General features: G+C 36.8%; 1 long non-coding RNA gene across 21 annotated transcripts in view; it reads right to left on the bottom strand.

Annotated features, from left to right (window-relative positions):
- The window catches only part of LOC309621689, a 277,714-nt gene that overhangs the window by 233,799 nt on the left and 22,202 nt on the right, over positions 1-21,713 (bottom strand). For 8 of the 21 annotated variants that reach the window (XR_014240172.1, XR_014240173.1, XR_014240174.1 and 5 more), the window contains exon 1: positions 15,432-15,572. The exons of 6 other annotated variants lie outside the window; for them this stretch is intronic. This is a non-coding gene — a long non-coding RNA (uncharacterized lncRNA). Of the gene's footprint in view, positions 1-15,431; positions 15,578-21,713 lie in introns of those variants that run through there. 7 more of the 21 variants (XR_014240166.1, XR_014240167.1, XR_014240168.1 and 4 more) reach the window with 4 other exon arrangements.

Genomic DNA, 21,713 nt, shown 5'->3' with positions numbered 1-21,713 from the left:
CATGTTCCACAGTAGATAACTCAAGAGAAATCAGAGAGAAATGACTCCAAGATGTACTTAAATCCCCTGGGGTCTTATCAAGACTGATATTTAATACTAACCTTCTGGGCTGTGCTGTAAGCAATATGGTACGATCATATGGGAATCTGAGCAAATTTTTGTGGAATATCAATACTGAAGTAAAATCCCTGTTGCCTATCTAAGTCTACCCTAAACTAATCTCAAATGATTTTTTGAAAAATGTGAATTTTTAAATTACTTCTGAAAGAACAAGACATATATTAGAACACTGACAATGACTGAAGAATGCACTATTTTAAGTTTAGTTATTATCATAACTTAATCATGTCCTATAAAAGTTTTCAAAAGACTTGCAATAAAATGAAAGAAAAAATGAAAACAGTTACAAGTTGAATTCTACAGAAAAATAACATATGTTTATTAAAATGAAGATGCTTGCTTATTTAATAGAATGTAGGTATGGGACAATGATTTAAACAGAATTCTTCCTTACTGCCATAAGAATATTAAGTAATTCAATGTCACGTCCCAATTACACAAATCTATTAGAGCATAAGTTAATAAGGTAAGGCGCAATCAAATATTGGAAGACTCTGTCTGCATGCTAAGACTTTACCATTAAATGATTTTAAGTGGGTTAGTCTCATAAAGAGTTTTAACTTTTAAATATATATATCTGTTATCCTTGTATAGAATGACTTGGAAGGGAGGTAGACAAAAGCCATGAGGATCAGTCAGCAAGCAAATGAAATCATGCAGGTATGAGGTGATAAATTAGGTAGAAATGGGTAAAAGGAGAAATGAATAACTCATACAGCTCTATCAGAGATAAAATTTAATGCTATTGTTTGATGTCATACTAGCCAAAGGAAAAAATAATAATACACATGATCTCTATTAAGATAACTGTAAGGCAGATCCCAGAGGCCTGGGAGAAAAAACAGGTAAGACAACCATGAAAATAATGAGTTCTAGAACACTTCAAGAAAAAGACTTATAAACTATGATGAAAAGAAGAATATGAGAGATTGAGTTTAGTGGCCTTTGAAGATCAAATTCAAAACATGAGGTAAGAGTTCATGGTCAAAGTAAGAGTGGATTTTGGTGGGAAAATGTTTGTTAACATGTCATTTTGCCCCCAAGATCTTCAGTTAATGTTATATCTTCATGTCATAAGAGAGATTTCAAGGACATAGCCTCAAGATGACCGTCAATTTTTAATAGTCTGTGTCTTCCATCCTCTTCAACTCTTAGTATTTCTCTAGGATTAACATAAATGCATAAATATAGAGAAATATGTTCTGGGCTTTGTATATCTACAAAGTAGATATAAAATATATGTACATTAATATATGTATGTATATAATAATGGATGTGTCTGGAATATATAAAAAGCATTCATAAATCAATAAAAAGCAAGATACCCTAATGGAACAATTGGCAAAAGATTCAAACAAGGTATTCACAAAAGATAATGTTCAACTGGACATAAGGCACATGAAAAAGTTCTCTATTTCATTCATCATAAAGTATAAACGCAAATTAAAACAGGAATATAATCTCACCAGCAGGGTAAATAAAAATAATAGACAATTTCATGTTTTGGGAGAACATGGAGCAACTGGAGCTTTCATATACTGTTGTTAAGAATTTAAATTAATGAAATCACTTTACAAAGGTGGTTGGTAGTATTTACTATAGCTAACCTACTTATACTTCGAGCAAGTAACTTCACTTGTGTGTATCTCCCCACCACATATGTTCAGCTAAATATATGAAAAAGACCATTCATAGCAGCAACATTTGTACTAGCTAACATCTGGAAAGGAGTCAAATGTCTATTTACAGCAAAACCAATTAATGAATTGTGATACATTCATAAAATGGACTACTCATTAATGAGATGAATAAACTACAACCAAATGTAGCAATATGGGTGAATGTCATATGCAAAATATCGATGAAAATAAGCTAGACAGACATAGTACATAATGGATGATCCCTTTTATATTAAGTGCAAAAACAATATATTATTTTAGATGTCAGCACTGTTGTTATTCACTTTGGGGGGAGGGGCAGTTGTAGTCACCAAAAAAAAGAGGTTGTGAAGGAGGATTTGAGGGATCTGGTAATACTCTGTTTCTTCCTATAAGAAGAAAAAACGTGTGTGTTTACTTTCTGTAAATGCATCACTAATACAAATATGATTGTGTACCATTCTGGACTTAGGTTATGAACTTAATAAAATTTTTTGTATTCAAAAATAACTTGGTAAATATGCTGAGAAGCCCTAAGAAGCTAAATAGGATATAGTGGTAAGTCTAGAACTGCTAAGCATAGATTGAAAATATGCATGATTCATTAAAATCCATGAAAAACTTGCTACTACCTCTGCATATCTAAAAAAATGAAAATATAATTATTAGTTCTCCTTGGAAGAACATATACAAATTACTATTATTTGAAATAAGTCTGTAGCTGAAAAGATTTTCACTTTCATTATTACAGGTAGCATGACTGCTTTGGAGTTTTTTGCAAAACTATTATAAATATTCAAAGTGATCTGTTTATCAGCCATTTAGTCAAGGATTTCACCTCTGCAAAGTCAGAAAGGACACTCTCTTCCTTAGTGCCCTAGTACTCTCTCTTATTTAAAACCTACACTATTTCTGTTCTTTACTGTGAATGCAAAGTTTAATGATCCACACACTCTAACCATCCAGTTTAAAAATAATGAAAAAGACATGTTGTAGGATCTGAAAAAAACTAGGCTAAAGTCCTCTCATAAAGACTTGTAATAACCCCATGTTATTACAGAACAAATATCATTGTACCAACAGACTGTCCTCGAGCCCATGCAATATCGGAGGTTAACTAGAAAATTCTAGGAGAAAAATATGTGAAGTCACAAAAGAGTCTCTCTGTAAACAGGTGATGACAGTAAAGATGTAGAAATGAAGACTCTAGATGGATCTGTTTGTACATCAGTGTGCCTGTTTGTACATGCCTATAAGAAATGCTTCAGCAGACAATAAAAAATCCAAAGTTTGTTCTTCTTTCTCTTTATATTGTAGCTCTTTAGAAATATATAACCTGATGGACTTAATAATAGTCACATACTAAATAAAATGGGCTTCTAATTTATCAAATTCTTATTTTTTACCATGAAACTGAGTCAAACATCTATACTTTTAAAGGACTATGAGAGGTAGAATGACAAAAAAAATGTGGCTAACATGCCCATTAGTAAAAGTGTAAACCAGGCAAATGTTATATGCTAACACTTCATTTCTTTCCAAAATTATGTTTTAAAATTGAAGAGTGAGATTTATTTTTTCTGTTTTTTGCATAAAACATGGAAAGCAGCAACAAACAAACAACCAAACAAAAAACCAAAAAACCAACTTTACTATCCCCTTAAAAATGAGAGCAGGCCTGCCCTTCAACAAAATAGTAAGATCAAAAGGCTATGTAATGAAAAAAAAAAATTCCAATGGGTGACATGCATTTCTGAGAAAGGATAAGACACATAAAGTGTTTCATCTAAGACATAACAATGGGAAACAGACTCAGCTACTATAAAATTAAGTTGGATCAAAACAGCTTAAATTTGATGACTTATTAAATGCCAAGTAAGGGCTAGCACGCTAACTTGGAATACCTGAAAGCCCCAGACATAGGAGGAGACTGCCTTCCCTCGTCAACCCTTTTCATAGGTCAATTGCTCATGAGAGGGACTGAGAACAGGGAGGGTAGACATACCAACTTCACAGGATGCATGGCTTGCTGATGTTTGGGGCTGAAGAAGGAGAGCCTAAAGCAACCTGCCTGTTCACCAATCCTGCATGACTGCAAGGTAAGGATTGGCCACCCTGAGCAGTGTGCAGGAAAACCATCCACACTCAGCCTGGATCTTGATGTGATGAAAGATGTAGCTCTCTGCTACGGGGGAAAGGAAGGAAAGTGAACACCATCTGCCCCAGATCTTTCACTGCCTGAAGCAGAAAATATCTGTCACTGGGGGAAAGACAGAAATATGACCAATATTCCCCAACCCCATACATCAATACAAGGCCAAGACTGACTACCACTGGGAGGGGGCCAGAAAGACTCTGCATTGACCTAAAAGGCAAAGCTCTCTGATGCTATGGGAGGTACAGAACACTTACCTACCACAGCCTCTTTAAATTCATGGCATTAAGCCATCTGCCCCTAAAGGCTGAGCAGGACACACACCCATCTCTGACAGTGCATCAGTATGAGGCAAACACTTGCTACAGCTGAGAGAGTACCAGGAAATCTCTTTGGGTTCAGGACTTTGCACTGAATAGGAGGAAGTGGTTGTTCGCTGTGGAAGAGTAGGAATGCTGAGAAAGCCTAAGACATGAGGCTCAAGGAAACAGGGCCTGTTTCAGGTTGCACTGGTAGCAAGGAAACTGAAAAATCTTTTCCCCACTGGATAAGTCTTACATTGGGTAGCAAGCAATGCCCTACTGCTGAGAGAGGAGCAAAGCACAGGGAGAAACCCATCTTTAGTAAAGTCTTCCTGGGCCTGCTGAAAGCAGAAGGTGGAACAGTAACACCCAGAGAGAGAGCCTCAATCATTCCAGGCCTCACGCTAAGCAAAAAGCAGCAGCTGTCTATCACTAGAGGATTTTCAAATTCATGGGGTACTGAATATAAATAAATAAGCAAGAGTCCCTAACCCCACTGAACTACAAGCTAGATTGAGATGGTACATTCAGAATAGACAAAACAAAGGAAATAATTTTGAACTTGAAGATGTGACAATAGAAATTATCTTACCTAGAGCACAAAAATAAGACAGAGAAAAAATGGAATAGATAAGTGAAAACCATGGGACAAGATGAAAACATTCAAATATACAAGTACTGGAAACCCAGGAAGAGAAGAAGGAAAGAGAGAATTGGTCACAAGAAATATTTTAAGAGATTAAGGTTGAGAATTTTTTAAATGTTTAAAAACAAACAAACAAAACCTCCCACAGATCCAAGAAGTTCAGAGAAACCTGAAGTGTGAGAAATGCAAATAAAAACGCAGCCAACTACACCTCATAATAAAACTACTGAAAACGAAAGACAAAGGAAATTTATGAAAGAAGCCAGAGAAAACAAAGACATAGAATGAATTGATAGTAAAATTATAGCTGAATTCTCATAGAAACAATGGAATTCAGAAGACAATGACATTAAATCTTTAAAGAGCTAAAAAAAAAGTCTAGAAGTCTATTTCCTGTGAAAACATAGTAGAGATAAAAGGACAGAAACAAATCTTAAAAAATTCATCGCCGGCAAAATTGTACTACCAAGAAATGCTAAAAGATAGTTTTACAGATTGAAACAAAAAGATATAAAGAACAATAGAGAATAAATAAGTTTCTAAATACACAGAACTCAAAAATTCCCATGTTTATACAAGTATATCACTAAATTTTCTAAATTAAAAAAACACAGAGGTTCAGGGAGTAGTGTTCCTGTGGAAGGGCTCTAGTGAACTGGCTATGGGGCGAGGTTGTGCAGGTTGAACACTGGGGTAGGGCCCCAGGACCCCTGAAGAAACTGAGGAAGAGGCCATGACACCCAAAGTAAAGCAAAGGGAATGAAAGAAGTAAATACTCTTGAAAGTATCAACAATAAGTGCGTTTCTTCCAATCCAACAACATGGTGTATCTCTCCATCTGTTTGTATCGTCTTTAATTTCTTTCATCAGTGTCCTATAGTTTTCTGCATACAGGCCTTTTGTCTCCTTAGGTAGGTTTATTCCTAGGTATTTTATTCGTTTGTTGCAATGGACAATGGCGGTGTTTCCTTAATTTCTCTTTCAGATTTTTCATCATTAGTGTATAGGAATGCAAGAGATTTCTGTGCATTAATTTTGTATCCTGCTACTTTACCAGAGTCATTGATTAGCTCTAGTAGTTTTCTGGTAGCATCTTTAGGATTCTCTACGTATAGTATCATGCCATCTGCAAACAGTTTTACTTCTTTTCCGATTTGGATTGCTTTTATTTCCAGTTTTTCTCTGATTGTCGTGGCTAAATCTTCCAAAACTATGTTGAATAATAGCAGTGAGAGTAGGCAACTTGTCTTGTTCCCGATCTTAGAGGAAATGGTTTCAGTTATTCACCACTGAGAACGATGTTGGCTGTGGGTTTGTCATGTATGGCCTTCATTATGTTGAGGTAGGTTCCCTCTATGCCCACTTTCTGGAGAGTTTTTATCATAAATAGGTGTTGAATTTTGTTGAAAGATTTTTCTGCATCTATTGAGATTATCATATGGTTTCTATCCTTCAACTTGTTAATATGGTGTATCACATTGATTGATTTGTGTATATTGAAGAATCCTTGCATTCCTGGGATAAACCCCACTTGATCATGGCGTATGATCCTTTTAATGTGCTTTTGGATTCTATTTGTTATTCTGTTGAGGATTTTTGCATCTATGTTCATCAGTGATATTGGCCTGTAGTTTTCTTTTTTTGTGACATCTTTGTTTGGTTTTGGTATGAGGGTGATGGTGGCCTCGTAGAACGAGTTTGGGAGTGCTCCTCCCTGTGCTATACTTTGGGAGGGTTTGGGAAGGATAGTTAGCTCTTCTCTAAATGTCTGATAGAATTCGCCTGTGAATCCATCTGGTCCTGGGCTATTGTTTCTTGGAAGATTTTTAGTCACAGTTTCAATTTCAGTGCTTGTGATTGGTCTGTTCATATTTTCTATTTCTTCCTGGTTCAGTCCTGGAAGGTTGTACTTTTCTAAGAATTCATCCATTTCTCCCATGTTGTCCATTTTATTGGCATATAGTTGCTTGCAGTAGTCTCCCATGATCCTTTGTATTTCTGCAGTGTCAGTTGTTACTTCTTTTTCATTTCCAATTCTGTTGATTTGAGTCTTCTCCCTTTTTTCTTGATTAGTCTGGTTAATGGTTTATCAATTTTGTTTATCTTCTCAAAGAACTAGCTTTTAGTTTTATTGATCTTTGCTATCATTTCCTTCATTTCTTTTTCATTTATTTCTGATCTGATCTTTATGATTTCTTTCCTTCTGCTAACTTTGGGGTTTTTTTGGTCTTCTTTCTCTAATTGTTTAGGTGTAAGGTTAGGTTGTTTACTTGAGATTATTCTTGTTTCTTGAGGTAGGATTGGATTGGATTGGAAGAATCAATACTGTGAAAATGACTATACTACCCAAAGCAATCTACAGATTCAATGCAATCCCTATCAAACTATCAATGGCATTTTTCACAGAATTAGAACCATACATTTCACAATTTGTATGGAAACAAAATAGACCCCGAACAGCCAAAGCAATCTTGAGAAGGAAAAATGGAGCTGGAGGAATCGGGTTCCCTAACTTCAGACCATACTACAAACCTACAGTAATCAAGCCAGTATGGTACTGGCAGAAAAACAGAAATATAGATCAATGCAACAGGATAGAAAGCCCAGAGATAAACCCATGCACATATGGTCACCTTCTCTTCGATAAAGAAGGCAGGAATATATAATGGAGAATAGACAGCCTCTTCAATAAGTGGTGCTGGAATAACTGCACAGCTACATGTAAAAGAATGAAATTAGAACACTTCCTAACACCATGCACAAAAATAAACTCAAAATGGATTAAAGACCTAAATGTAAGGCCAGACACTCTCAAACTCTTAGAGGATAACATAGGCAGAACGCTCTATGACATAAATCATAGCAAGATCCTTTTTGACCCACCTCCTAGAGAAATGGAAAAAGAAACAAAATAAACAAATGGGATCTAATGAAACTTAAAAGCTTTTGCACAGAAAAGGAAATCATATACAGTTTTGGGAGAGCTGCAGCTTCCACATAGCCCAACAGTGGTCTGCCCTGCCTTGGCCTGTGAGCACCCTGAGGGTTGAAGCAGGAGAGAGAGCAGATGTGACTGACAGGTGGACCTAATGCAGTTCCACGATTAACCACCCTGAGCTGAGCTGTACAGAGGGCCCCACCTACTTTGTAAGACTGTTGTCATCACCTCAGAGCTCTTCTGAATGTCTCTGACATCCACAACAGTCTTCACCTCCTTAGCTGGGATGTGATTTGCTTTTTTGGTCATTGTTTTGTTTGTTTTGTTTTTCCATCTTCTTGGATCCATAACTCTTTTTTCCCCTATTATCTATAAACGCTTCAAACTCTAAGGAAGACTATTTCTGTCTTCTTTTAAAAAATGATCTTATGGATTTAGATTTTTTTAATGCTTGTTATTTCATGAAATTTTTCTAAATGTGTTGTACCTCCTATCACTGAATAACCACTTAATCTTTATTTGATGCATCTGATAGTAAAATTAGTTCCTACTACATAAACTGATTTGGAAACTTCTGTTTCTTTTAAGATGACAGGGAACTTTATTCTGTAACATTAATTTAAAGGCACAATGTCCCATTTTAGGAGCATAGCATTTTTTATTCATACAAATTTATAACGTGTTGAATATAAATGAATAACCCTGGTTCAACTGACAAATGCATCCATAGGATTAGATTTTGTAGTAATTTCTTGTGTACTTTATACTATGGGAAGATCACCACTCAATATTTAATCTCAATCTATCTTCTTGACCTGAAGAATTATGCTTTCGAAACTTTATTCAATTGAAAACATTAGGAATACAAGATGCACAAAAAAAGATGAGGGACATAGGTGATCAACAGCCTGATAATCTAAGACTAGTAGTTAGTAAAATCCTTGAGGACAGAAACAAATTACTTATAGTCCCATGGACAATGGCTTTTGCCATAAATCATAATCACTACTCAATATTTGCTTTGATTTTAAATCACCATATTTGCATCTGTCTTTTAGATTTTCTTCTTCAAATTATTCAGGGAAAACTTTAGAAACAAGTTTAACATATCTCTTTGAGGATATCTGATATAATTAGAGCAATTTCCCAAATAGTTGCATTGTTGTAGAGAAAAATTAAATACCATATTCGTGGTACCATATGAGACATGGGAAAAATGCATGCTCGTCAAATCTTAAGTTTATTAATATATTCATCTGCTTCTCTAACTACGCCCTTTGATATATAACTTATAAAATATTTAACAACTTGTACAAGTATTTTTCCAATATATTTCACCCTTCTTTGGGAGAAAATTAATTCTAAGTTATGCTCACTAATCACTTTCTCCCATAACCTGTGATTCTCAAAATCTCCAGCCTATGAAATCATATAACTCAGCCCAATCTTATCAAATTTGCGAATTGTGTTAGTTCTCACTGACCTGGAGTGCTGTAGTTTTACAAAATTGACTTTTTTGTTTTAGTAGAGTGACTACTGGAGCCTACAGCAAGGTTTACCTATTTCAGGTCTGAAAGCAGGAATTCAGCAAGTAACATATTAGTTTTATCAGTTTACTACTGTTTCAAGAGTGTCTCCTCAGGGATATGGTAGTAAAACTCTATTAAAAATACTATGTCTCATTTGCTTGCATGCTAACACTTTTTCCCACTGATTTCCTCAGAATGAGACCTTTTGTTTTTGTTGTTTTTCACTGAGCCTTGGACATAAATGAAAACAATATGTTTAGTCACCAATCTGTTAGTTAAACTACATTTGAGGAAAAAATTATGTAGACTATCATATATTCAAGTTTTAGAAATTCTTATTTGTAAGTTTTTCTGATATACTGGCATTATTAGTCTCTGTGCTATATGCAAATATTATTTGAACACATAGTTACACCAATATTCATTTATCAGGAAAATTAATTTGAAAATTAATAATTAATTTGAAAATTAATTAGCTGAATGTAATTATTTTTTATATTCTTGCACTATGGAAATAATTGTTTTACTCAGGTTACTGTGGAAATTGTTACTGTGGCCAGCCACAGCTGCAATCTAACTTTTGAAATGTTTTAGTGTCCCAACTTCCCGAAGTATCTCATTTACCATCTATTCACAGTGACCACATCCCTCTTAGCTTGCTTATAAATCTCACCATTAAGATCTGTTCTTGCTTTAAAAAACTTAATATAATCATAGCCTTACTTCCATGCAATACTTCTCTGTACATATTCTCATCTTAATTTTCCTCAGGTTAATTTTATTTCCCTCATTTCATCAAATATACTTTGGAAAATATCACCAGAGATATCTTTATTTTCAAATTTAATGGCCATATTTGGTCCTTACCTGTCTTGGCCTCATGAAGTAGTTAACATTGTTAATCAAGGAGGCAGCAATCTACCAACAAAGATGCTGAGAAAGCCTCCTTCCAAAAGACTGTGGTTTTCAAAAGAGAGCCCCCAAAAGGCCATTAGATGTAATCACGAGGTACAGCCTCTCCTATTTTTCAATTTTGCTTACTTAGCACCAGTTCTGCTGCAATAGGATGGAGCCATCCAACGGTAAAATATATATTTTAACATACTAATCTGTGCCACAGGAACACATCTAAATGCTGTGACTACTATCTGCTGGAGAAAACCCAATAAGATTGATTTCTGATTTCAAAAATGACCATATCTGTTTTTGGCAAGGCTTCTGGTAGTACAGCTGTGAGCTCCAGGCTTCACTGTGAATTATTTAACACCTAGAATCCCTTTGTGTTTTGTGAAAGGTAAACTGAATAGAATGTCTTTGTACCCATGTGGAGAACAGCAAAACACTAAGAAAAATAATTAAAATAGGACAAGTCTTATGAATGCTTTTTGGAACACAGAGATAATATAAATGTTAATTTTCTGCTTGCATTTGTGATTTCCAGTAGCTTTTTTTTTTTCCTAATTCCTACCTTCTGTGACTTTTTAAAAATGTTGGTTCAACAGATTACACAGATCATGTGTAAATGAATGTTAGATGTTGTGTATCTTAGGATATTAGAGATATTACAATATGTTTTTCTTTTATTTTTTGTCTAAAACATATATATATATATGTATATATGTATATGAGAGTTAGGTAAAGAAAAGATATAAAGAATTATGCTGATGAACAGGTATTTGCAGAAATTTTCTTCATGGCAGAGCTTAATGAATTAAAAGCCAATTAGGGCAGTTCTCCAGAAATGGGTAGTACATAGAAAATTCTTAATCTAGCAGAAATCTCATTATGTTATTTTTTTCAGAATTATTAATCAAAGAAGTTCTTAAAAGGAAAATGGAAAGGATTACAGTCATGTGCAGGTTGTATCTAAGAGTTGTATAGAGAGATTTAAGTGGAAAGAAATAGAGAAAAAAGAGATTCATGTTGACATGTTAGTTAAATGCATGATGTGTAGTGGGTGGTTTTCACTCATATCTCAAATCTTCAGAGACTCCCCCAGACAGGCCATCTTATCTAAATTTGTATTAGTCTTATTTTTTTTTCATTGTATTTTTTATTATCTGAAAAAATATATTTTTGCTTATTTGTTCATTGCATATCTCACTCTTCCAGTGCATACTCAAAGACATTAGAAAGTTAGAATCATTTATTGTTCTCTTCCCAGCACCTGTAATAATGTTTGGTAGATAGAAAACACCCAATCAACATTTACTGAATGAATGAGCAAACTGCAGTAGTGACAGACATGAATAAAATTTGCACATTTTCATTAGTTTTGGGAGTTGCAGAAGAACTCAAATTGTCTCTTGGCTCGTAAGATAAATACGGATAAGCATGGAGATGAAAGAAAATTAATGTCTCAAAGCTAAAGTGGAAGCTTAATTAACCATATGTATCCAAGAAATCAAGAAAAGAGCGCAGATAACATCTGTATTTGAAGGGTCCTTTGTCACAAAAACCAAGAATAATTCCACAACAATTTGAGTGAACAGATCCAAGGAATAGAAGATAAACAGCCATAAATTCCAACTTAAAAAAATGTCAGTTGTTGACCAAATAAGTCTCATGTTTTGGCATTTCTTAAGTAGTCTGTTCCTTATTCACAATACTGCCTGTCTATGTGTGCGCTATAAGCTAATTATAAGTTAGTCCATAGATGCCAAAGCTTAACGTATACTAGACTAACCAGAGAAAAATAGGATTAGTTGTGATGGAAGAAATTTTCACATATTAGGGTAATTCTGGCTTATACATGATTTGGCTTGAACTTTATGCTAACTAGAACAGTCTGTCTCATGGTCTATCAAACACACATTATACATTTGCTTTAATCATGAAAGAAAATGGTACATTGTCCAGAAGTAAAGAATGTATGTTTTGAAGATAGGGATAAACACTTCCATTCCTGGGATCCCAATATTTACTCCTTCAATGATAAGGCTCCCTTCCCAGGTGCCATGGCTACACTATAAAACTGTGCTGAAAACCATAATTCTCCAAAGTAGTTCCTCAGAGCTATCTGAGTGGCTGTCTCCCAGACTATAGTCCTCAGTTTGGCTCTAATAAAATTCTTCTCTATTCTTATTAGAATTTTTTTATTGATTGTTTTTATCAACATTGCTCGATGTAGTCAGCAGGATGTCAAAAAAACCTACCTGAGGTCACTTGGGGTCTACTTTGGACGGGCACCCTGTACTAAGAAGCATGGGTCCCTTGAGCACTACACCACTCCCGCCCCCCAGCTTCACAGCACTCTTCAGGTGCTTTGGTAAATTCTTTCTGATATCAGGACCTCATTATCTTAAGCAGATGGTCCATAATTTTTATTTGAGCTGTTATCTTAAGACTTGGAGTCTTAAGGGTATACCGTTACCTTTCCTAGGTAAAAGAGACCTAAGAGGAAGTTCCTAGGCTGGGACTTAGGAGAATTTCTAGGCAGGAAAAGCCTAAAAGGAACTTTGGAGTAAACTGGGTTGGCTGACCTTTAAAATCTGGCTTAAAATTGGAAAAATTTGTATATTTATGGTCTGAAAAAACTGTTTGATAGCAAAATGAGAGACTAAATCTCTTTAGTTCTAAAGAAAAGGGACACTAGCTCCTTCCAGCCACAAGGCATTCTAAGATAACTAGGAACCTAGCAGAAGTGTCTGAGGCTTGATCCTAGTGATGTGTAGTAGTTCCACAGGGAACCTCATCATGACACTTTAAGTAATTTATGGCCTGTCCTGGGACACACACACACAAGGACTGGCCATCCACTGCTCTGAACCCCCAGGGTGGTTTTAGACTCCTGGCAGGAGAAACTGAGACACAAAAGAGCTGAACTGAGTCAAGGGTGACCCCTTGAGGAGCTAAGCTGGCAAGCAGCATACTTCTGACCCACTACATTGTCCTTAGAAATTGTTCAGACTTTAAAATAAAATGAAACTAAAAGATAATGGGAAATTGTGCTTCTAAATCTGACCAGCTTCTGGGCGGGCAGCCACCCACTGGAACTCCAGGTAGCCTCATGTACGATACGGAGCTGATAATTACAAGTATTTGACAAAATAGGAAGATACAACAAAAGATAACTTAACTTCTTTTTTTTTTTTTTTTTAGGGATACTTGGGGAGCACAACGGAGACAGCTTATGGGCAAGGGTCCCACCCGCCACCCCTGCCGCCACCTCTAACAAAAAGGGCTCTGGCCATCTGCATCATACATGGAAACGTAACATTTTATTTGAGAAAAGTGTCCAGGGGACTGCTCTGGCCGTCCAGTGGTTAAGACTCCACACTTCCACTGCACGGGGCTCGGGTAAGATCCCTGGTCGGGGAACTAAGATCCCACATGCCACACAGCCCCACCCCCCCCACCCCCCAAAAAAGTGTCCTGCATGAATGGATAAACAAAATGTGTTATATCCATACACTGGGATATTATTGGGCCATAAGAAGGAATGAAGAATGAAGTATTGGGGGAAGGCACAAACTAGGAGTTTAGGATTATCAGATACACTCTACTATATATAAAATAGATAAACAAGGACCCATTGTATAGCACAGGGAACTATACTCAATATCCTGGAATAACCTGTAATGGAAAGGAACCTGAAAAAGAATATATATGTATAAATGAATCACTCTGCTGTGCACCTGAAACCAATACAACATTGTAAATCAACTCTACTTCAACTAAAAAAAAAGGAATGACTTACTGATACAGGGTACAATGTACATGAACTTTGAAAAGAGTATGCGAAACAAAAGAAGCCAGACACAATGGCCACATACGATCTCACCTGAATACACGAAATATTCAGAAAAGACAAATCTAAGGAGACAGAAAACAGATTAGTGGTTGCCTGGAGCTGGGCTTAGAAACAGGCAGTTACTGCAGATGGGCACCAGCCATCTTTTGGGGATGTCATCTTAAAAATGGGTCATGGTGGTTGCAGAACTCTGCAAATTTACTAAAACAACAACTACCAACAAATACTGAATAAGTACACTTAAAGCAGGTGAATTTTATGGTATGTAACTTTACCTTAACAAAGCTCTCACGTTAAAAAATATATATATAAAATGGGTGCTGCAGATTAAAGGGTGGGAAGAGTCACTGTTCTCCAAACCCCTCATTTTTATACTCAGGCAGACTGAGACCTTTAAGTGAGAGCGCTACTTACCAGCACAATCAAGACTAAAGGGCCACAGGAAACGAAATTCTCCAGTTCAACTCAAATCTTAAGCCACTCTCAAAGGACACTTGGAAGTGTCCTTCAGAATCTAAAGTAACTTGTAAATATTTAACTTAATCTGCATAGGCAAACAGGCCAAAAGTCTCAGGAGATCTAACCCAAACAAGGGGTACACATCTTAATGAACATATGTAGACGGTGTATAACAGTCTCAGGCAGCACATTCAGGACAGGGCAAGGCAAGATTTTAAGATCCTACAGGTCTGAAAGGCATTCTGGTTCTGAGAGTCAACCAGAGCCTCCCGGACCCAACTTGCCGACGAGCTTCTTACCCCGCATTTTTGAAAAATCAGTGGAGCAGTGCGTACAGACCGAGACGGGGCAGAGAACCGAGGTCCCTTAAGATCTGATACCAGCTCCCTCTGGGAGCAGACCGAGAACTGCGGTCTGTTCGGAGGCGGAGGGCCAGGGCCAGGGCCAGGGCCAGGCATATGGTTTGACTCCGTTAAAGTGTATTTCAGATAAAGAAAACGGTGAAATGGAGCAAGCTACCGAAGCGTGTCAACACGCAAAGAGGGCCACGCGGGGACACCAGCCGGGAGCCGGGCCGGTCTGGGGCGAGCGGAGGGGACCGCGAGGCTCCCACGGGCAGGCATGCAGTGCACCGGAGCGTCAAGCCGCCCGTCCTCCCCGCGCCCCGCACCGTCGCCCTCGCACCGCCCAGTCGGCGCCCCGCGGTTCCCGGGGCGCAACAAGGCCACGCCGCCGCCCGCCGCCCCCGCCAGCGCAGACCCCCGCCCTCGGGGCCTCGAGCACGCCGAGCACGCCGGGCACGCCGGAGAGCACGGACGGCCCCGCGGGTACGGAGAAGCGGCGGCTCCTGGGAGCCGGCCGCCTGACGTACCTGCGGCGGCCTCACGCTCGGGTCCGCCTGGTCCGGGATAACGGCGCCTCCGCGGCGAACACGCCTGGATCTCCATGCGGGGTGTTTACTCCCAATGCTCGCGATACTGCGCGATCCGGGCGGGGAGACCAACGGCCTGGAGCACCGGTCCCGCCGGCCGTGCGTGCCCTGCGTGCACGCTCTGGACGCCGGGGGCCCAACTTAACTCTTAATTGGCCAAGATGGGGCTCTTTTGACATTCCTAAACTGTTTTTTTTTTTTTTGCATACACAGCTAGGAAAAAAAAAAAGCTGGCTTGATGAAATATCTTTTCAAAATTCTGACCCTAAGGGAACAAAAGTACTCCTAGGAGAAAGCTTAAGGTTATAACTCTTATTATGTCCTTGAAACGTAAACACAGACCACATTGCCTGAGACTACATCCTTTGCTCAATCAGTAGAACCCAAAACTGAAAAAAACAAAGGGGGGTGGGGGGTGGGAAAGAGGCATTTTTAACCTCAAGCAAGTAAATTTAACTTATTCCAACTTTTATTTACAAACTAGTGAGTTTACATTGTAATACCTGATTCACGACTAAGTTTTAAAATGAAGCTATGAGATCTCTGCTTGTGTCTGTTTACATGTCTGTGCGTACATTAGAGACATGATATATCATTACCTTCAAATGATCTTATCAAAATTAGTTTGTAAAAGAGCTCTATTTAATTGACTTAAAATAAGTGCTTAAAAATTAAGTATTTCTAAATGTAATGGAAACCAAACTGAATTTTTTAAAGGATCAGGTGATCTAAGATTATTCTTTAATGAATGAAAACAAGTTTACATTTACTGGTTTAATTAAATAGGTCTATCTTCACAGTTAACAACCTGAAGTATAAAACTTTTATTGTACCTAAGTTTACTAAACGTCAAATAAGTTCACATTATCTCTGTTACAGATTTGTCAGCAAGAAAGCCAAAATTGGGTATAATGATTTATTTGTAAATTAAGTAATATAAATGAGATAAAAGCTTTCAGATGAACTCTAAGAATAATTATGTTTTATGGTATGGCTACTTCAATTAGTTTCTCCAAATCTTTTTGATAACTTGAAATTTTAGCTTTGCTATGTTAAGTTAAATGATAGGGATTCATTGAATATCCAGATCATTTTCAAATTAGATGAAATATTGAAACATTAATTGCTAAGTAAGTCAAAGTTTACCTATTTTGTCTTATTAAAGAAAAACTAAAGATGCTTTGGTTTATTGGACACACATCTTGTACCACATTGAGGAAAGTAATTATGTTGTTAGAAAATGTATGTTTCTAGAGGTTATGGAATATACTTATAAATTTACCAATCAGGAAATGCTGGTATGACAGACAGTTCACAATTGCTTGCTTCTTGGTTTTTGCTAGAGATTGGGGTTTCAAGGGTTAAGAATTCTGACTAATGAATGTGATTGGAACTACTAAAGATAATAAGAGAAATATTTCCATGAAAGGAAAGTAGGGTGTGTGTTTTCCATAAAAGATGGTATGAGGAATGGAAATGTATTTTTGGTGAGGGAAAATAAAGTAATTTTGTCCCAAAGCTGGTTATTTCCAAATTCAAAAGAAAATAAGTGACAAACTAATGTGGCTATAGAAAGTTGTAGAAGGTGTGTGGAAAAGGAACCCTGAGAAAAGAGTTCTCGGGACTGACTAATATTGGAATGGATTTAATTAAGTGAATTTTGATATTAAAAGTCAGTTGGTGCAAAGTTTGAATTAGATTTTCTCTCTGTTAGGTGACAGAGTTTTCTTGAGGTATTGATCTGCTTTTGATAACAAATTGTAAAGTTTCTTTACTTTTTAAGCAGTCTGTTGTAACTTTCTGTATTTGCCCTTGAAATCATTTATTGTCACTTTGGTTGAGTGCATAAGTATTGTTTCATACTGACTTATGATCCTACTTAGCCAAGTGTTTTTAAAACCTTTTGATGTCTTTGACAAACTTCCTCAAATCAAATTCTAAATGAAGGTTTTTTGACCTTTAGGTAACTTTGGGATGCTTCAGAAGGCACCTGAAGCATCTCAAAGATAGAAATTAAACTTAATTAAATCCATTCCAATATTAGTAACCAACAAGGACCTACTGTATAGCACAGGGAACTCTGCTCAATATTATGTAACAAACTAAATGGGAAAAGAATTTGAAAAAGGATAGATACATGTATATGTATAACTGAATCACTTTGCTGTACACCTGAAACTATCACAACATTGTTAATCAACTATACTCCAATATAAAATACAAAGTTAAAAAAATAAACTTAGTTAGGCTTATTGGGTATGTTAAATCACATGGGAAACACTGTCAAATGAGTGATGGTAAATCTTCTTAGGTTATATAGTATGGGTAAATGATATAAACATATGTTGTAGAGATTATATGAAATTGCTAAAATTTGGATATATTCTGGTTTAATGTTATTAGTCATAATTTTAGTTATTATTTTACAATTGTTGTATGTCACAAAAATAACCTTAACCCTGCAACTTTGCTTCCAGAACCACAAGAAGAAAATGACCACAGCTGCATTTTAGAAACAGATTATCTTCTTACTCCTAGGAATAATTTACAAGAAAATTCTATTGATAATGCTGGTCTACTTTGGTTTACAGATGGGTCCTACTTAAAAAATGATTGAGGGCATTACCAAGATGGATATGCAGAAACATCCACAATGGACATAACTGAAAGTTCTTTTTTACCAAAAAACAAAGTCAGCACAAGCAGAATTAATTGCTTTAACTTGAGCTCATCAACTCATCAACGAGCTAAAGGTCAGGTAGCAAATGTTTATGCTGACAGTCATTATGCCTTTGAAGTGGCACATGACTTTGGAATGCTACGGAAACATCAAGGGTTTATTAAAGCTTGATGCTATAATCAGGAAAGCTTATTAAAAAATATTAAAAAATGGAAAACAGGTTGCAGGACTATTAACTGGTATACAACTACCAAAACAGTTGGCAATTATTAAAATACCAGTGCATTCCAAATCTGACAGTATGGAAGCTAAAGGAAATCAGCTTATTGATGAGGCAGCCAAACAGGTAGCTTTCAATACCCATTCTGTCTAGCCTTGAGAATGGTCAGCGCTCTCTGCTAACCCTGCCAACCCAGTGAAATATTTCCATCTGCCGGCTCAAGAAATATGCCATTGAAGAAGAGAAATAAATAGGACAACAATAAGGGGGAATTTTGGACCTGTCACACAAATATAATTTGGAAATAATTAAACAAACAAACAAACTATAGTGCCTGTTGGAGCTCAAATGCCATTACCCCAGCATGTACATTCTTTAACTCATTGGACACCTGAGAAAATGGTTTTATGGGGAAAACACTATGTTTGGAAAATTTCTCCCACGATGGCTCATAAAGTATATGCTTGTTTTAGTATCTACCCTAAATATAATCCCAGAAAATCACTTCATGGGTCACAAGGCCACTTTCTCTTCCTAAGGGTCCCTTCGAGGTATAGCAATTGGACTTTGTCTGAATGTCACCGTCTCAAGAATATAAATATATCTTGGTAATGATCTGTATGTTTTCACACTGAGTTGAAGCTTTTCCTTGAAGAAGAGCAATGGCTATAAGGTTAAATTGCTATCTGAAAGGATAATTCTTGTTTGGGGAATTCCTTCCAAGTTACACAGTTACCAGGGAAATTATTTTACTGGACAAATAATTAAATCTATTTGTGACATATGGCCAATAATGCAGCATTTTCACTGCACTTATCACCCCCAATCTTTGGGACTGGTGGAAAGAATTAATGTCACTATCAAAACTCAATTGGCAAAACCTTCAGAAGCATTTAATCTCTCATGGGCAAAAGCTCTTCTGCTAGTGCTTCTCAAACTTAGGTCTATACATTTTGCTAAACATCAGCTGTCTCCTTTTGAAATACTAACAGGACACCCTATGTAATTAGATGAGGGAATATGTGCACAAACCTTACTCAAGGGAGATATATTACATTGTTGTCAGGGTCTTATTGAGGCACTTAAAAGAAATGCAAAGTTGGTAGCTAATTCCTTTCACAGTGAGCTCCCCAGAAACAAAGACCTTGAGGATCATGGATTACAATCTGGAGATTTTGTTAATTAGAAAACACATCAAATCAAAGACTTTTTGTAGCCATGTCAGAAAGGACCTTATTAGGTATTATTAACTAATCCATGCACTGCCAAATTAAAAGCCATAGACTGATGGATTCACATCCCTCATTTCAAAAAGGGTTTTTGCATTGGACTGGTCTGTAGAGAGGAATGCTGACCTCAGACTTAAGTCAGTGCTCAAACAGAGGAGAAAGAACACCCACACCAGGAGGAAAAGATGACAGCAGTGGTAGACAGCTGACCCAAGAATCAGAACCAGGACTGTATGACCCATCCTACTAGTTCAAATGAACTGGTTTCTAAACATCTGTCTCACTATGAAAATTGAAAGTTATTTTTTTTTAAATGAAAGTTATTGTTTTACTTCTAGCTATACTTTTGCCTCAATGCTCATTATGGAAAGAAAATTATCTGGTAAAGTTGTCACAAAGTATAGCTACTGCGGGCAATCTAACCGATTGGTTGGATCTCTCATCAAATTCCTCAGTCAATAAAAATACTGATATAAGCCCTTCATAATTTCTGTCACCGACTTTTCAGATGTTCCTAAAATTACCACTCAACTAGACTAACCTCTGTCTGGCCTTCAGGTTCAAATTCTTCAACATATTAATGGATCCATCCCTTGTCTGATACTATCCTCAGTTCTTAGAGACTGAGCACAGATTACCCCAAGGCTCCTTTGCCCCATCTCTTACTTGATGAACAAATGTCTTAAAGAGAAAAAACATGAGTAAGTTATGCCAGTAACTCCCATATGTTAAATACAGTACAGATGGCTTTTGGAAAGCCTGCAAGAAAAATGATTCATGGGTTAACATTGTGTTAACTAAACTTCCAGTTAATGAGACTATCAATGAGAGCACTCTGGGAGGAATCACTTGTGCTCCCCCAGGTTTTGTCTTAGTATTGGAATTGACCCACCTTCTCAAGGATGTGCACAGAAATATCTTAATAGCTGGCAAATAGAAGGTTTATGTTTATTAGGATATTATGTTATCCCATTGTCTATACATATGGAAATAGAAGAACCTTCTTTCTCTCTTTATTACAGAGGCAATAAATCCATGTTAGCAGGATATCAAGATACTTGGTAGCAAAGTCTTTTGGGAATCTTGGTTCCTAGTGCAAGAGTATATGTAAACAGAGATATGATCAGAAATCGATCAGCTACCATCAAATAGCTGAGGGCTCTCTAAAAATCATTTCAGAACAGACAAAAAGTATAAGATAACAGGGTTGCCTTAGATTTTCCACTGGCTAAACAAGGAAGTATTTGTGCTACTGCTCACACTACTTGTTGCCCTTATATCAATACCTCTGCAGAAGAGATATACCTAGAAAAACATTCCCAAAAGATAAAATGGTTACAAGATGTAAGGCAAACTGACTCTAAGTGATCTGTTCAGTTGGCTCATCTCAGAAATAAGAATTTTTTCCCACTCTGCTTTACAGATGCTTATCATTGTCATAGTAGGTATCACTATTCTTTTCCTAGTTATAAATCTACGCATGACATGTATCACGCTTGCTTTAAATCTACTGCTGAAAGTACAAATACAATGTTTGTTCAACAGTTTGACATCACTGATAATATGTGTAGCCTATAAAATGTTTCCCTGTCAGCATATACCTCTGTGCTTGTTCACTATATCTGATTAGTTTTCCCCCCAAAATGGATAACTAGGAAAAAATACATATATATATATATATGTATGAAAAAGCCTGTCACTGAGGGACACGATGCACCCACTGCAGGCAGGTAGTACCACCCTGGCATCGAGGAACAAATATTTTGATCATCAAAGCTTTGTATCAAAAGATTTGCAATCAAAACATGGAAATGATGAAAGAAAATTTCACCTATTAAGGTACAGGGAAGTCATTTTGGCTTTAACCATTAAAGGGTGCATTGTCCAGAAGTAAAGAACGTCTATTTTGAAGATAGAGATAAATGCCTCCATTCCTGGGATGCAATTGCCATTATTCCTTCAATGGTAAGACTCCCTTCCCAGGTGTCAAGGCCACACTGATCCACTGTGTACATACTATTCTGTCTTTTTTTTCCCCCTTAAACCTGGAAGGAATGTACCTTCCTTGCTTTTTTTGTTCTGACAAGATATAA

The sequence above is a fragment of the Balaenoptera borealis genome (assembly GCF_965194805.1).
Source record: "Balaenoptera borealis genome assembly, contig: HAP1_SCAFFOLD_877, whole genome shotgun sequence".
Lineage (NCBI taxonomy): Eukaryota > Metazoa > Chordata > Mammalia > Artiodactyla > Balaenopteridae > Balaenoptera > Balaenoptera borealis.
This window is presented reverse-complemented; position numbering and strand designations above follow the sequence as displayed.